At 36.1% G+C, this 18,679-nt stretch overlaps 1 protein-coding gene across 3 annotated transcripts in view; it reads right to left on the bottom strand.

Annotated features, from left to right (window-relative positions):
* RBBP8 (RB binding protein 8, endonuclease) overlaps nucleotides 1–18,679 on the bottom strand; it is a 386,439-nt gene that overhangs the window by 100,046 nt on the left and 267,714 nt on the right. For 2 of the 3 annotated variants that reach the window (XM_060613433.3, XM_060613435.3), the window contains exon 1: nucleotides 9,566–9,737. The exons of the other annotated variant lie outside the window; for it this stretch is intronic. The gene's annotated coding sequence lies outside the window, so the exon portion shown is untranslated. Of the gene's footprint in view, nucleotides 1–9,565; nucleotides 9,738–18,679 lie in introns of those variants that run through there. 3 annotated transcript variants of the gene reach the window in all.

The raw sequence follows: 18,679 nt of genomic DNA, 5'->3' as shown, positions 1-18,679 counted from the left end.
TTATATTACAACTGAAGTGCTTTCACATATCTTATTTGATTCACATAATTAAGTTTAAATAAGTCAGGTAGAGTTATTATATTGTTGTTATTTCCATTATATTCCAAGGGACTTTAAAAATCATCTAGCCCAACTGCAAAATCGTATAGAAAGGAGAAACTAATTTATTCATGTATTTCAGAAATTTGTGGTTGTAAGAAATTATTTACTTAATAGAAATTTATGATCTACTGAACTTCAGGTGCAAGAAAGGGGGAGTTGGTATCAAGTTGATTGTGATCTGAGCTAATTTAGTGAAGATCTGAGTGTATTTGATAACTCCTTCTGACAATAGTTATTTCTTCTTAATGGCCTTTGTTCAGTAGTGTGTGTCCTCACTTTTATTTCTATTCCCTTCAGTCTAATTTCTGTATTTTACCCATATCAATTCATTAGCTAATTTAATCACAATCTAAGAGAGTTATTTTTAAAAACTCAGACACTCCATTTGAACATAATTGAAGCTAAATGAAAAGATGATATGTTTTTAATCAGATTTATTTTTAATTTAAACCTATTTCTTCCTCATTTTCACTAAACTAAGTTTTTATAATTATGCAACAATTAATATATTTACACAATTAAAGCACATAACTGGCTACTTCAGTTTCCTGTTTTTAATCTACTTGACTACAGCTTTCCTCTAATGTATTCTTCAGACCCATGCTCCAGGATCACATAAAGGTTATAATGAATTAGTTCTTGTAACCAGACCCTCTTGGACATAGTCCAACACAAACTTGTACTATTCAAACTTCTGTGTTTCACTGTAATGAGAAGTGTTACTTGAGAGTCCAATGTAGTCAATCTGTTTTTACTATAATTTTACCAATGTAAACTAAATGATAAAGCCTTTGGATCAATACTGGACGTAAAAGTATTTACAGAGTACCTATTAATTGTTCATTTGGTGCTGTTTGGCCCTTTAAAAATTGGCGGCCAAATTCAGGAAATGAAATGTAGTTTATTAGAAAATACCTTTCTCACAAAAGATCAAGTTTCAATGTATCTCAGGTTTTGTGGGAATGGATCAAATACATCAGACAAAAATGGGCTAAAGTTCCTCACTTGCCATTTGAAATTGCTATACTCATTTTTCAGCAAATCTATTTTACTTGCATAGTATATTAGTTAAAATTGTATTGGTAAATTAAGGAAAAATCAGTTTGGTCATATTTGTCCTATAATAGTGATGTGCCGGACTCCTCTTGGGCCCTGCTTGCTTTAGCCAGTCCAATAACATTCCAATGGCAATCAGATTCATAAAGGGGAAACCTGACAGCCCTTCACCTGACTTTCTGCTTGGGGGGCTTCTCTGAAGCCTTCGGAAATAGAAGCATAGCCTGAAATGAAAGTGTGAAGAAATTAACAACCTATGAGGCAACCCGTAACTAACCTAAATCAGAACTGGTGGATAGATGCTTCTCTCCAGTCTTCTGGCAGGATAAATGCTTCTCTCCAGTCTTCTAAGACTTCATGGCTCCTAACAAGGGACTGGGATTGAGTCCCATTTTGCCTGTACTGAAGGAAGCACTCTAAGATGCTCTCTCCCCATTTTCTTCTAATCCCCAGTTCTTATTCCCTGGGATGGCTTCTCACATAGACAATTTGCACATAATCTGGAAGATTCAGGCTCTGTTTTCCATGGAGAACCCAAACTAAGAGATAAAGATTAAACATATGATTTCCATTTCCAGGGTGCCTGCCTGGCTGAGTCAGTAAAACATGTTACTCTCGATCTCAGGGTTGTGAGTTCAAGCCCCGTGTTGGGTGTAGAGACTACTTAAAAAAAAAAAAATTGGGGCGCCTGGGTGGCTCAGTCGGTTGAGTGTCCAACTTCGGCTCGGGTCATGATCTCATGGTCCGTAAGTTCGAGCCCTGCGTCGGCCTCTGTGCTGACAGCTCGGAGCCTGGAGCCTGCTTCGGATTCTGTGTCTCCTTCGCTCTTTGTCCCTAACCCACTCGCATCTGTCTCTGTCTCTCTCAAAAATAAATAAACATTAGGGGCGCCTGGGTGGCTCAGTCGGTTAAGCGGCCGACTTCGGCTCAGGTCATGATCTCGCGGTCCGTGAGTTCGAGCCCTGCGTCGGGCTCTGTGCTGACAGCTCAGAGCCTGGAGCCTATTTCAGATTCTGTGTCTCCCTCTCTCTGACCCGCCCCCGTTCATGCTCTGTCTCTCTCTGTCTCAAAAATAAATAAACGTTAAAAAAAAAAAAATTTAAATAAACATTAAAAAACTTAAAAAAAAATTAACTTTTGAAAGTTTGCATCTGTCTCTCTCAAAAATAAATAAACATTAAAAAACTTAAAAAAAAATTAACTTTTGAAAGTTTGCATGTGTGGATGGGACAGTCAGATTAATTGTATGTAGTAATTTGAGAGGATGTTAATATTGACCCAAGACTGGTGGAACTTGTACAGTCAAGGCTATTTTTCTGATAGTAATAACGATTTGATTTAAAGGAAATTATACAGCCTTGCTCAGTCTATTATAGGCAAGAGAATATTTTCTTGCCACTTTTCAAACTTTATTGGATGTTAGAATAATCTGGAAAATCAGTAAATATGTAGATTCATGGGATCTACCCACTAGAGATTCTAATGTGATATGTCTAGAATGGAGTTTAGCAATCTGCATTTTTAATAGGCATCCTCCAGGTGAGTCAGATGGTCTACAGACTACACTTTGAGAAGCATTGATACATTATTACAGTAATAATACTGCTGAGGATAATCTGTGACCAAGAAATAAATGAAAAGCAATTTACTCCACAGGGACTGAATTAGTATCATGATATCATTAATCACATGTTCTAATAAACTGAGCTAATGAACTACACACTGGGCAGTCAGATTAAAAAGAACCTAATTTTAATTTCAGGGTCCTCTGTAAAAATTTGACTTGATATTACTTGATTGGCTTTAACATTAGTACAAACATGTGGTTTGTTATGGTACCAATGAACTGCTGAGAATTTCATTTATGCTAGCTAGATGTGTTTAATTTACACTTACTGGTGGAACTAGAACAACATGTCACTCATTTCAAAGTATAAACGCTCACATCTTAACAAGTCAAGCTGTGGGAAAAGAGGCTGATATTGCGCTGGAATGGACTAAACAACCTTTGTTGCTAAATGGCCTGTAGCCAGGTTCCAGTGGCCTGTGGCCAGGTTCCAGTGGTTAGTCTGATATTATTGTTAAAAAATCATATACTTATTCCTGAGCAACATATGTTTGTTTTAAATTTTGTCAAACAATTCCTTGGAAAGTGACTAGAAAAGAATTTAACCACTCTCTAAAATGCTATGTAGATGGTATTTACCATTCGGTAATTATCACATATTGAAAATTGGTTATGATACTAATATTTTTAGAAATGTGACTGATTCTACCATCTACTTTCTTTTTTTTTTTTTTTTTAATTTTTTTTTTCAACGTTTTTTATTTATTTTTGGGACAGAGAGAGACAGAGCATGAACGGGGGAGGGGCAGAGAGAGAGGGAGACACAGAATCGGAAACAGGCTCCAGGCTCCGAGCCATCAGCCCAGAGCCCGACGCGGGGCTCGAACTCACGGACCGCGAGATCGTGACCTGGCTGAAGTCGGACGCTCAACCGACTGCGCCACCCAGGCGCCCCTCTACCATCTACTTTCAGTGAGGAGACCCTACCCTCCAAATTTATACCTGTATATGTTAAATGTAAATTTTTTATAAAGAACTTTATCACAGAATTCTATAATACTGTTCCTTGTTCATTAATATACTGTGAGCTACATAAAATTGCTGATTACATCAAATATCTTAATGTTTCAAGAGGGAAGTGTTTCTTAATCCTAATCTAAATCATTGTAGTAATGATTTAGCAAAGCACCTTCAGGAGAATAGGCTTAAGATAGAACTTTGAAACTAAAAATTTGCCACGCAAGTTATATTTTCACTTTGTCAGTAATACAGAATTTCTAAGGCAGTAGTTTTCTGATTACTTTTAAGGCTGTATGTCTTTTTGTTTTAAGTTTATTTGTTTATTTTGAGAGAGAGAGAGAAAGAGAGAGAGAGAGAGAGAGAGCAAGGATGCGCACACAAGCAGGGGAGGGCAAAAGAGAGAGGGAGAGAGAGAATCCAAAGCAGGCTCCATGCTGTCAGTGCAGAAGCCTGTATGTCTTTAACGATGGGCTATAACATTTTCTGTTTCCCAGTTAGTCTTTGATGTATAGCAAGTTTGGTTGTTAGTGCTAATTTATCCAAATTGGCTATTTTATACAGAAATTTTTTTAATTTAATTTTTTAATTTTTTTTATTTTGAGAGAGGAGACAGGATGTGAGCAGGGTAGGGGCAGAGAGAGAGGGAGACACAGAATCTGAAGCAGGCTCCTGGCTCTGAGTTGTCAGTCCAGAGCCTGATGTGGAGCTCAAACCCACAAGCTGCAAGATCATGACCTGAGCTGAAGTTGGACACTTAACTGACTGAGATACCCAGGTGCCCCCCACAAAATAATTCTTTTTTTTGTTTTTAAGTAAGCTCTATGTCCAATGTGGGGCTTGAACTCATGACCCCAAGATCAAGAGTTGCATGCTCTACCAAATGAATCAGCCAGGCCATCCCATATAGATCACCTGTATTTATTTTGAGAGAGAAAAAGTGTGTATGCATGTGAGGGAGGGGCATATAGAGAGGGAGAGAGAGAATCCCAAGCAGGCTCCCCGCTGTCAGTGCAGTCTGATGAGGGTCTCAGTCCCATGAACCATGAGATCATGACCTGACCTAAGATCAAGAATCCAGTGCTCAACCGGCTGAGCCACCCAGGTGCCCCTAAAATATATTTTAGATTTATAGTACTCCCTGCCTTCTTTTCAGTTGTTTACAGTCCACTCTCAGTACATGAAAATAAATATGCAAATTAAACAATAATTTAATGAGTAGTCAAATAAAGCTAATTTTTTAAATCTAATAAAATAGTTTTAATAAGAATATTATATACTTAGTGGGTTAAATTGGTGAAGTGATATTTTTGTCTTTAGGTATACCATCTACATACAAGCTTTTCATTTTAAGAGAAAAAAATCATTTACCATGGATATAAATTCAAATTATGTACAGCTTATTAAAGCTTATTTGTATAGCAATTAAACATCTTTCAGGAAATTAAAATTGATTGTAAGAGCTTACTAAGATCAGTTTGTGTTATAAGTGGATCTATTTGTTGGTTCTAAGATCAAGTCATAACCTATTTCCTGCTCTTTATTTACACACTGGAATATGTGTCAATCCACCCAACTTTAGTTAGGCCAGCTCTTACAATGTTTTGTCACACTATTCTGAACTCCCTTCTGACCCATGATATTGACTTCAGAAATATCTCATGTGTGAACTTTGCTCATTGGCTTCACCTTCTAATCAATTTGTCATTAATTTAATATTACTTTTAGAAAATGTTAAATCCTATTCCTTCTTATATCTTATACCCAACACATTTTGCACTCAATCTCTGTATCATTATTTACTATCAAGAGAATGAAATGTAATTTAATATTGACTTACAATAAATTTAATTTGGAAGAGACTCTTTTGGAAGAACAAACATATTCTATAGCCCCGAAGAAATAATTTAATTGGTATAGAAACAACACAATCCTAGAGCATATAGAAATCTTTGACCAACTAATTTGATGTGATATAAAATAATAGATATAAATAGATATGAAATGTCTTTGAAAAACCTAGATATGAGGCACAAGTAAGGTATAGTTTGTACTATCCCTGCCACAGTTCCTTCCTTTGGTATAGATGATCAAAATTTGAAATTTTAGGGCTGCCTAGCTGGCTCAGTCCGTAGAGCATGCAACTTTTGATCTCTTAACTGAGACTCTCCTTTACCTAAGGGACCTATCTACATAATAAGGCAACCTTTGTTTTTCTAAACAGCTCCTTAACTTCTTGTTTTTGGCCTTCCTCCCCTTTGTATCCTCAAACCCTACTCATCTTGTTGCTCTTATAAGCTTTTTGTTGACTCATTTCCCTCAGAACTTCAAGTCTGTGTGGATTTCTCAAATGCCTATTAAATTTTACTTTCTCCTGTTGATCTGTCTTATGTCAATTGATTCTAAGTCCAGCTAGAAGGAGCATAGGGCAGAGGAAGGTCTTCCTCCCTGACACTTTCCACAGTTGCTAATTTAGTTTTTGTGTCTCTGACAAAAATAAATTGTATATTCCAAGCTAAGCTTTCACTTCTTTTACATAAGCTGTTTGTTGAAATTTATTATATATTTTATTAAAGAGGTAGGAAGGGTATTGACATTTGTTGCATCTGCTGTGTTCTAGGGACTATGCTAGGTGTTTTACGTACAATATCTCATTTAATTCTCCCAACAACTGAGAGAATGGTATTACTTCCTAACTTACAGACGGAGAAAAGAGAAGTCAGAGTTAAATAATCCCCAAGGATAAACTTGTTTGTAGCAGCCAGTATTCAAATCCATCTTACTTTGGCTCAAAAGCCCATGTATCTTTTAGTATACACCTTTTCTCTTGATTGTGAAAAAGAGAAACAAGTGGAAGTGATTATTTTTCAGAGTCCACTTGGACTAAACTAAATTTACCAAAGTTGAGTAGCATCCCTCAGGTAGGATTTTACCTGTGAAAAAATAAGGGGATTAGGAGAATTAATATTTAGTTCTAGGAATCAGAAATGGAATTTTTGAGCCTTTGGTTCTAAAGCTTTCTCTGGTCCCATTTCCTTGGAATTGCTCAAGTTAAAAACATTTAAAACATTTTTTGAGCACTTTGCATACAAAGCACTGTCTTAAGAACTCACCCCCTAAAAAATCAGGTTCTGTCACCTCTAAAATGGATTTTGAATCCTGCAATTCTGATCTTTATAACTTCATGGAACTTTTCCCATCAATTCGAATCAAATTTTAGATGTACTAACTTCTTAGGTAAATCCTAAATTATACCTATATGAGAGTTCTTAAAACAACACAAAATATATATGTATATACGCATATATACTAATAAACATTTTTATTGTTTATAGAATGAATCAGCAAAGACTCGTTAGCATAACTATACAACACAATTTTACCTTTTTACAATTCTTTTAGAAAACAGATTAGATTTCATGTAGTATTCAGATGAGTCATTGTAGGATGGTGAAAAATATTAGTCTGGGCTGGTATTCAGAAAACTGGGATGTTCTGGTCCCAGCTCTACCTTTAGATTTTATAGTAGTGATTTAGCTTCATTTTTGGGCTTTTCATTCAACTGAAAACTGAGGAGTTGGATGGATTGGTTATTCTTTAAGACTTTTTCAAGCTTAAAAATGTCATGATTCTAAGTGGTTTTGGTAGGAAACATATGAAGATATTCAAGAAGGAAAGAGTTTGCAGTTGTTAAGAATAGCTAGCATTGTTGACAAAAAGAGTCATTGTGTGAAACGAAGCAGCTAGGAATAAGGACAAAGGAATGCATCCCTGACTAAATTTAAAGAATAAAGATTTTTAAAGAACACTTTTTGACCTGGGCCCTGAAATAACGTAGGGCTGTATAAAATACACACACACACACACACACACACACACACACACACACACACACATTTACAGGTGCCTAAATTGATTTATAAATCCATATGTCCTTAATTTTAACCAAAACATCACACTGTATCATTATTTTAAAGGGATCAATTTACAGGAATACATAAAGGTCATATTCAATAGGACTTTCATATATTTGAAACTGGGAATTCTATTATATGAAAGCTGTAGAATCCTTTCCCAAAGTGTAGTTAGGCTTGAAATTTTACGCATAGATTTTATATGAAATATATACCTGGTTTCTGAATAGCTTTCCTCAAAACCATAAACATAAAAAATGCTCACTAAATAAATCCACTTAAGTGGAATCCCCACATAAGTTTATCTTTAAACAGTAAGCCCTGGGGGCACCTGGCTGGCTCAATAGGAAGAGCATGTGACTCTTAATCTCAGGGTCCTGAGTTCCAGCCCCAAATTGGGCACAGAGATTACTTAAATAAATAAACTTGAAAAATAAAAACAAAAAAAAAGAGTAAGCCCTGTATTTTAAACACAGCATAGTTTAAGAATTTTAAATTACTATATAGAATATACTTACCAGAAACTCTAAAAGTATACTCTATTGACATATATGTATATCTTGCCTGAAAACTGATTGCAAAGAGAAACGTTCAACCAACTAAAAATTTTGATCCATATCCTCCCCCCAAAATTGTCAGAATACAGTTTATACTGAATAAAATTAATTTGGGTTTGCTGAATCAGCATATTACTTATGCAGATTCAACATTGCATAACTTTTTTGAAGTTCAGCTGAATTTGCAGAAGTATTGTGCAGAATTGCCTTGGAATAGGACTGAAAAGCATCCAAGACCTTCCCTGCAATAAAATGATATCTCATCTGAACATATTTCTCACCTTAAAATTCTTTATTAACATCCTAAAGAAACACTTAGAGTCTTTGAGTTTGAATATAATGACACAGTGAGGACTCTAGGGACAATGAAAAAAAAGATGCATCAGTCTTGCTCATTTTAAGACAAAGTCATATTAAGTTGACCTACTGATAGCTCTTGACAGGAAAGTATTCAGTATAATTCTGTTTAAAAAGTCGTTTTAATTCCCAGATAAATTCATGTGTCAGCTGCTATGTGAACTGAATGCCCAGAAGATATGTGCATTCAATTCAATCCAATATTAATAACTAAGGGGGTAGTCTGGTATGCCAAAATAGATATAAAGGGATTGGTAACTTTGATTTTAGATGACACAACAACTTAAATTAATTACATCAGGGAAAGAGAGGGGTAAAGAATTATTTTAAAATATAAATTAAAGGAAGATCCAAATATTCTTTAACTTAAGTTTTTCAGACCTAATAGGCATGACAAAACCTGTCTTCATTCCTTTCTATTCAGCTCAGCAAGTGCTTTTGAGCTCCAATAGTTAATCAGTTACCAGATTCCACAATCTTTGTTTTTCACACTCCTCAATTCCTACTGTGTATTGTTCCTCTAATGTATTTAAGATCACCAAGCAGGCCAACACTTTTTTTTTTATGCCTTAAAAAGGCAATTATTATTGTATCCACAATTAGATTTACCATATAAAATTGTTACCATATAGCAACAGCCTATAAAACATGATAGTATATTATCAAAGAAGTAGATGGCTTAAGATAAATCATTAATAGGTGAATTAGATTTAGCAAAATTATTCAACCCAGCTTTCTTCATGACTATAGCCATGCCTAACTTACAAAAAAGTATAGGGAAAGTATAGTATATTATATACTAAATAACTTTTATTTAAACAAATCAATGAATATATATAAATACTATAAAAAAATATCTAACCAACTTGACATGAAGGGTATAATCTAGGTATTACCATGTTAAAAATAGACATCTGTTTAAACATTATTTCTTAATTTAACCTTAAGTTAAGGTGCACAGACAGTTGAGAAATAGAAAAAATATATTAACTTACCCTTCAATTTTTTTAGAAAACCTCTGCTCTGGGTCAAAAGCACAAGGTGTTTCACTTCTGACTTCTGAAGCTACGAACTTAAACAGTAGATGAGAGGAAGCCCCCTCTCTGGACCACGCTAGAGTTTGCTAGACACCACTGCTATGTGGAAGACTCCTGCTGCATCGAAGCTATATACAGTGTGCAATGGATAACCTAATATGCCTTTCATTTAACTGGCTGGGCAGGTTTCTACCGTCTGTGGAACATGGACTCAAACCAGAATATGTTGGCATAACAGGCCAGTCAAACCGGTTCTTCTGTAGATCCAGAACCTGTCCAACCAGTCTGCATCAAAGGCTAGCCCAACAAGCTGCAGCGGCTCAGCTCTGCTAAGCTTGTATGGGTGAGTTATCCCCACCTCCCATCCACTCCCAACAAACTGCTCAGAATGTTGTAGCCTCCAGCAAAATAATTCAGAGTTCTAGTGGGAGGGATAGATCTATGTCAGGCATAGCAAGAGTCCATTGTTATAAACCTCTCATTGTAGATACTTGAGTATCTATCATCCTCTAGGTAGGTAATCCTTTTAAAAATGTACTCCAGGGCTTTCTGCAGATTAAAGCCTCTAGAAAGAGATTATCTACAATGAAGAAGAATCCATAATGCCTGACCTTTTCCACTAGTCCACTTGGCTCTGCTTGGTTTAGTTTAGCCTTGAGAGGGAGGTTGATATTCCCTACAAGGGTAGTGGCCCTGAAAGCTAGAAGGAAGCATTCTTAGAGGGACGAAAACGAGGTATAGGTTGACCAAACTTTTGCCTGGATATGTGATCTTCCTTGTACTCAAATGATCCTCATACCATTCCATTATAAAGTTGGAAAAACTCCTATTTGCTACATATTCGGACAACATGAAGGGTTTTGCTTTGGATATTCAACAGTTGAACACAAATTATTGGCACCTACTATGTGCCAGGATCTGTGCCAGGTCCGGGGTTGCAATGGTATAAAAGAGAAGTTTAGTAAGAGATGGGAGCAATGTCCAAGTTCCCAGTTAAGTATGTCTAGTAATGTTTTGGAAGGAAGAAGTAAACAACAGAAGATCATATTTTGACAGAAATTGGTTGTATTAAGAGAGATCATATCTTACCATAATATTTGTACATTTAGAAACAGCCCTTCCTATCTGCTGATGCAGTGATTCTCAAACTTTACTGCTTAAGTATCATCTGAAGTGCTGATTAGGAACAAATTACTAGGCCTCACCTCCAGAGATTCTGATCCAGTAAATCTGGAGGTACCCCAGCACTTCTGGTGATTCTGTTGCAGCTGTTGCAGGGACCTTAGCCCCAGACTTCACAATCAGTTCCTTTTCTATATTTGTACCTAATTATATAGAATACATATTAATTAAAAGTTGCCATATTCGCTTTTATAGCTCCAGTGTCTAGAATACTGACACTTAGAAAGTATTTAGTAAATGCTTATTAAGTAAATATCTACTCAGGCCTAGCACTTGCTAGATCCTAGGGGAATCACAACTAGTAACTATTATGGGAATCAAGCTGCAATAAGTACTATAATTATAGTAATTGAGGTAGGAGCACAGAAAAGGGAGTAAGTATGATTGAGTATGGGAAAGACTTCACAAAGGAGATTGGTTTAAAGACTTTTTTTTTTAACCATGACCAAAGATTGCTATCTGCAGGATAACAAAAGTTTGAGGGAACAATAAAAAGAATGTTTTTGATTTGACTCAGTAATAAAAGCTTTAAAAGTATCTGAGTATACCATGACCTCAAAACTTAGTAATAAGGTTATTTTCTTGAGCAGGGGTCAGCAAAGTTTTCCACAAATGATCAAAGAGAGTAAATATTTTAGGGTGTGTGGGCCGAATTGTCTCTGTTTCAACTATTTACCTCGAACATTATAGCTCAAAAGCAGATATAAGCCATAGGCAAAGCATGGGTGTGGTTATATTACAATAAGACTTTATAAAAACAGGTGACAGGCCGGATTTGATGAATGGGCTATAGTTTCCTAACCCATGCTCTAGAGTGAAAAGTAGAAATTAACAAGATTGCATAATTGGTTAGGAAAATAGGCTTTGGCAGTCCAAAACACTTGGGTCCATCCCAGTTTTATTCCATATTAGCTTTGTCACCTGAATTAAACATTTGTTTTATTTCTAAAATATGGATGAAAATAATAGAACCTAACACCTAAAGTTATTGTAAACTTCAAATGCTGTAATTCACATGAGGTTTTATCCAAAAATCAGTAAGGGCCCCATATAATGTCAGCTAAAAATAAAACTCATTAAATATGATAGCTAAACATATGGGTGTTCATTTACATAATTTTCATTTTTTAAAGTTCTACTCAAGGGACCCTTCAGTGGCTCAGTCAGTTAAGCGTCTGAATCTTGATTTCAGCTCAGGTCATGATCTTGCGGTTTGTGAGATCTGCTAATAGCGCAGAGCCTGCTTGGGACTCTGTCTCCATCTCTCATTGCCCCTCCCTGCTCATGCTCTCTCTCAAAATAAACATTAATAAAATAAAATCCTGCTCAAATGGCCGTAAAGAATCAATAGCATGAACTCTTAAGGATCAAAAAGAATGAGAGAGGTAGCAGGCAAGAGATGTCCATACATTTTGGAAGAAGGAATGAAAATGAGTGATGATTGATTTAGTGGAGTAGAGAAAGAGGAAATGTACTTGCAATAATAAAAGCAAGTATATCTCTGCTGCAAAATTCTAGGAAACATTGGAAATTGGAATCAGGAGATACCTGTAAATGGGGAGTGGGAGGGGGGGCTTGAAATGGGACGATTAGTTAAAAATCTGCTTAAAGAGGGTATCTGGGTGGCTCAGTCAGGTGAGTGTCTGACTGTTGATTTCAGCATAGGTCATGATCCCAGGGTCATGGGATCAAGCCTTGTGTGGGTCATTCCCTGCCGAGAATGGAGCCTGTTTGAGATTCTCTCTTTCTGCCTCTCCCCTACTCATGATCTGCTTCTCTCTAAAACAACAACAACAACAAACCACTTTAAAATCTGCTTAAGGAGCAGTTTGGTCCCTAGATCCCTCCCCCAGTCTAGATGCCTGGAGACTGCCCCTTCTTCAACCTTGAGAGAAGATTGGGGTAGGAGTTACTGATTCATGCTGGAGAGATTATCCTAGGCTGGTTCTGGTCTCAAGAATATCAAGCAGAGGTGAGGGTGACTGGTAAGCAATGAGATTATATTAGTTTCCTGTGGCTGCTATAACAAATTACCACAAACTTAGTGGTTTAAAAGGACATAAATTTATTATCTTATGGTTCTGAAGATGGGAAGTACAAAATGGGTCTCAATGGTCTAATGTCAGTCTCCTTTTTTGGAGGCTGTAGGGGAGAATCTGCTTCAGGAGGCTGCTTGCATTTCTTGGCTTATGGCCCCTTCCATCTTTAAAGCCAGCAAATGGCCAGTCACTCATGTTGCATCATTCTGACACTGACTCTGCTGCCTCCTTCTTCTACCTTTAAATCCAACTATATAATCCAGGGTAATCTCCCCATTTTAAGGTCATCTGATTATCAACTTTAATTTCATCTGCAACTTTAATTCTCTTCTGCTGTGTAACATAAAATATTCACAGGTTCCTGGGATTAGGATGTGGATGTCTTTGAGACACCATTATTCTGCCTGTGGCAGAGATTAAGTCAAGGTCTCTATATTGATGGTGAGATATAGAGGTCCATTCCTTTGCTAGGCTTCTGAATGCTAGTAACCAGGTTTATACTCCTTACTCAGAAAGCAGAAAACTGGAGAGTTTATCTCAAGAAACTCTCAAAAATTCCATTACTATAACACAGTGGTTATTAACTAGGGATGATTTTGCCCCCAAGGGACATTTGGCAATGTCTGGAGAAATTTTCCATTGTAAACAACTGGGTGAAGTGGGGAAGAGGTGCGCTACTGGCATCTAGTGAGTAGGGGCCACGGATGCTATGGATGCTATCTTACAGTTCACTGCAATGCATCCTTCCTTGTCCCTACCCCCCCAAATAATGATCTGATCCAAAATGTCAATAGTGCCAAAGATGAGAAACCAGTCAACATCACCCTAATAGAAATAAATAAACCCCACCTAGGCACACAGAGTTGCAAATCAGCAACAGATAGAGAGCAACAGATACATCAGCAACAGATATAGAGAGCATGTAGCATGAAAGAGACAAAAAGAAACCAATAGATAAAATGAACTTACAGAAAATAGTTAATGTAGGGAGCAGAATAATTTTTTGAAAACTATATTAATATCTTCAAAGAAATAAGATACTGATTACATAAAGTAAGAACAGAAGGCCAGCTAAAAGTAGAACTTTGGGAGAATAAAAAAGAGATATTGGAAAGTAAAAATATGAGAGCAGAAATAAAGTCTACAGGAGATAGAAGGTGAAGTGAGGCAATCTACCAGAAAGGATAATTAAGATGCTACTGAGGGATGTTCTACAAAATAAGAGTAAATTAAGAAAGATGAAACCACTAATCCAGAAGTATGGAAATGGAGATACCAGTCCCAAGACCACAGCACCGTGTAGACTTGCTGCACACTAATAAGGTATTGAAGACTCTGGTTTTTACTTCAAATTTGAATTGCCTATGACTGAGAGAAGGAAGAAGGAGGATGAGAGTGGGGAGAGAGTGAGAGAGAGGATAGGAAGGAGGGAGGGAGGGAGGGAGGAGATACGGGAATATGACTGATTTTTGGTATGAGATTTAAATTTAAAAGATTTTTTTAAATGTACATGTTCACTTGCCTCACAATTAACCAAGGGTTAATGTTCAAAGATCATAAAATGAGGAAGGTAATAAACTGTACAAGTACAAACTTGCACCTGCAGAAAAAGTTTGCACAAACATTTATATCTGGCAGTGTTCATAAGTAAGCGTTTGCAACATACTATCCAAGACCTAGTAAAACCTGATCACTGTAAAATTAAAAGCATGTTTTACCTGAATAAGCCCAAATTAGGAAACCTGATTTGAAGCTTGCCTCGGTTACTCTCAGTTACTGTTAGTTACTCTTATGTAAACATGGATTAGATAGTTTTTTTTTTTTTTTTTTACCATTGCTTCATTTATTAAATAAGGAAGTTTGATTGGATATATTCTAAATATCTATTCAGCTCAACACTTTTATTCTAAAGTTCTTTTGAGCAAATGGAACAATTAAAAAAATGTGGGAGCAAAAGCAAAATAAACTAATCAAGGAGACATCTTTACAGAAAAGCAATTTTAAAATGCAAGCTAATTTTAGGTTGTGTTCTCCAAAGGCTGGCACTGAGATATGGATTCAGGTGCAAGTAATTAATTAGAAATGTGCTCTAATATGAAATCAGTAAGGTAGTCAGGGAGGCAAGACAAGAAAAGAGAATAAAAAAGCAAGGATATGATTTCAGCATCAGCCTGGTCTCAGGGAGCTCCAAAGCATAAAGTATAAAGTCAGAGTTTATCCCACTTGGAGGCAAAAGAACTAGACTTTCATACCCTGAACAAGTTACCAGCTGCTGGCTACCCCAGGGATTTGTAAACTCTCAGGTACTTCCACCTCTCCAAGAGAAGTGGCTCTAGTAACCCAAGAACATTCCTTTGAAGAAGGTTGCAGGTACTATAACATTAAGAGTGAAACATTAAGACTGCTGCTTCCATCCAAGATGGTACTTATAGGGGTCAGATTTATCCTATCACCTGAAAAAACAAGGACAAAATGTATAAAACAAAGGTTTTCAAGACATTATATCAATCAACAAAAAATAGTTATCTCTAAGAGAGAGTAAACGAACAAGTTGAGTTCTGTCAAGTTGGATAAAAAATGCAAAGCCCAACTTCATACTGCCCTCAGTAAAGATACTTTAGATCTGGAAACCCAGATAGGTTAAAAATAAAATGATTGAAAAAGATATACCATGCTAATACTAGTCAAAAGACATCTGGAGTAAATTAGTATCAGACAAAATAAGCTTTAGATTAGAGAGTATTACTGGGTGCCTGGCTGGCTCAGTCAGTAGAGTATGCAACCCTTGATCTTGGGGTTTTGTAAGTTCGAGCTCCCCATTAGGTGTAGAGATTACTTAAAAACAGATCAGAGAATATTACCAAGGATAAAAAAGGATCATTTCAAAATAAAGGGGGTAATTCATCAAGGACACCTAATCTACATAGATCACAAATCCATAATTATATTTAACAATTGTATCTGGAGATCACATTTCATTCCATCTTTCAGTAATTGATAGAATAAGAAAGGAAATCACACTTAACACTATCAACCTATTTGATATAATATATATAGATCACTCAGCCTAAAAGCAACTGAATACACATTCTCTTCAAGGGTATATGGAACATTTACTAAGTTACCATATTCTGTGTCCTAAAATAAGTCTTAAATTTAAACAGATTAGAATCATACAAAGTATGTTTTCTGTCCACAGTGGAACTAAATTAGAAGTCAATAAAAGAGGGGCGCCTAGATGGCAACTGGTTAAGTGGCCGACTCTTGGTTTTGGCTCAAGTCATCTCACAAGTTAGTGAGATTGAGCTCTGCATTGGGCTCTGCTTTGGCAGTGGAGACTGCTTGGGATTCTCTCTCTCCTTCTCTCTCTTTCTCTGCCCCTCCCCTGCTCATGGTCATGCATGTTCTCTCTCTCTCTCAAAAAATAAGTAAACTTAAAAAGTCAATAAAAGAATGTTGTGTGGAAAATCCCCAAATATTTGTAAACTAAATAACACACTCCTAAATAACCATGGGTCAATGATGAAATAAAATAAGAAATTAAGAAGTATTTTTAAATAAATGATACTAAGAATACAAAATATTAAAGTTTGTGAAGTAAATACTTATTTAAATTCAGATGCTCTAATATTGTAATGGTGGTAGGTATATCACTTTACATCTATGAAAAAGATTAAAATACAAAAGTATTAAAATAACTATAATTATAGTAATCTGTTAATGGATACACAAGGTGAAAAGCTGTAAATTGTGACATCAAAAACAATGTTGGGATAGAGAGTAAAAATGTAGAGCTTTAGTATGTGTTTGAAGTCAGGTTGTTACCAAGTTAATATAGACTGTTATATCTATAACATGTATTTTTTTAACTTTTAAAAAATGTTTATTTTTGAAGAGAGAGAGAGCATAAGCGGGGGCAGGAGAGGAGCAGAGAGAGAGGGAGACACAGAACTTGAAGCAGGCTCCAGGCTCTGAGCTATCAGCACAGAGCCTGACGTGGGGCTCAAATTCACAAAGTGTGAGATCATGACCTGGGCCAAAGTCCGACGCTTAACTGACTGAGGCACCCAGGTGCCCCTATAACATGTTTAATGTAAGCCTTGTGGTAACCACAAAGCAAAATACCTATGATAGATACACACACAAAAGATACAGGAATCTAAGCATAGTGTTACAGATACTCACCAAATCACAAAGGAAGAGAGCAAGAAAAGAAGAAAGGAGCAAAGGAATTACAAGACAACCAGGAAACAATTAACAAAATGGCAAAGTGAGTTCACTTTTATGAGTAATTACTTTATTTTTTTAATGTCTATTTATAAGCTGTATACTGTACTGTTTAAAGTTAAAAATGTTAGAGAGTAAATCTTAAAAGTTCTCATCTCATCTTGGGGCACCTGGATGGCTCAGTTGGTTAAGCACTCAACTTCGGCTCAGGTCATGGTCTTGGGTCTGGGAGTTTGAGCCCCTCATCGGGCTCTGTGCTGACAGCTCAGAACCTGGAGCCTGCTTTGGATTCTGTGTTTCCATCTCTCTCTGTCCCCCTCCCCCTGCTCATGCTCTGTCTCTCTCTCTCAAAAATAAACAAACATTAAAAAAAAAAAAAGAACTGCCATTCTTTAAAAAAACTGTTCTCATCTCAAGAAAATTGTAACTATGTGTGATGATGGATGTTAACTAGACTTACTGTGATGATCATTTTGCAATATATACATATATCAGGGTTTTTTTTTACCTGAAACTCATAAAATATAATATGTCACTTATATTTCAATTTAAAAGCAAACTCAAGGAATCAGAGGCTATGTCTCCCTTGTTTTACATTGTATCTCCAATACCTAACATAGGGTCTGCCTGACATAGAGTGAGCATTCAATAAATACATGTTACAGGAATTTGAACCAAACCCCTTTTGACTTGGTGATCTGAAAAATTTTCTTCTTTTCTCTAAGCATTGTTTATTCTGTCTCTAAAATGAGAACTATGGGTTAGACTGTCTAAGGTTCTTTTCAGATTTGTCACTTTATGGTTTACTTTCCTTAAACCTCAATCCCACTCCTAGTAACATTTTTCATTGATGAAAAAAAAATAGTAGGGGACTTTGATGCCTTGCTTTTAACAATGGTCATCTGGACAGAAAATTAATAAGGAACATTGGGCTAAAGCTACGCATTTGATCAGATGGAACTAACAGACATATACAGAACATTCAATCCACAGTAGACTAGATGGACCTAACAGACATACACAGGACATTCCATTCAGCAGCAGACTACACATTATTCTCAAGTGCACATAGAACATTATATAAGAAGCCTTAGCAAAACGTAAGACTGATTTCATACCAAGTATCTTTTCTGACTACAGTGGTGTGAAATTAGTTATCAATAACAAGAGGAAAACTAAAAAATTCACAAATGTGTGGAAATTTAATAACACACTCCTGAACAATCAGTGTGTCAAAGAGAAAATCAAAAGGGAAATTGAAAAATCATGAAACAAATGAAAATGGAAGCACAGAATATTAAACTTATGGGATGCAGCAAAAGCAGTTCTAAGGGGAAAGTTTACAATGATAAATGCCTACATTAAGAAAAAAGAAAGATTTTTTTTTTTTTAAGTAGGCTCCACACTCAAAGAGGGGCTTGAACCTGCCCCTGAGATCAAGAGTCAGATGCTGTACTGACTGAGCCAGCCAGGTGTCCCAAGAAAAAGAAAGATGTTAAATAAACAACATAACTTTACATCTTAAGCAGCTAGAAGAAGAACAAACTATGTCCAAATTAATAGAAGAAAGAAAATAATAATTGGAGCAGAAATAAATGAAACAGAAACTAAAAAGACAGTAGAA

The sequence above is a fragment of the Panthera onca genome, chromosome D3 (genome assembly GCF_046562875.1).
Source record: "Panthera onca isolate mPanOnc1 chromosome D3, mPanOnc1 haplotype 2, whole genome shotgun sequence".
NCBI lineage: Eukaryota > Metazoa > Chordata > Mammalia > Carnivora > Felidae > Panthera > Panthera onca.
This window is presented reverse-complemented; position numbering and strand designations above follow the sequence as displayed.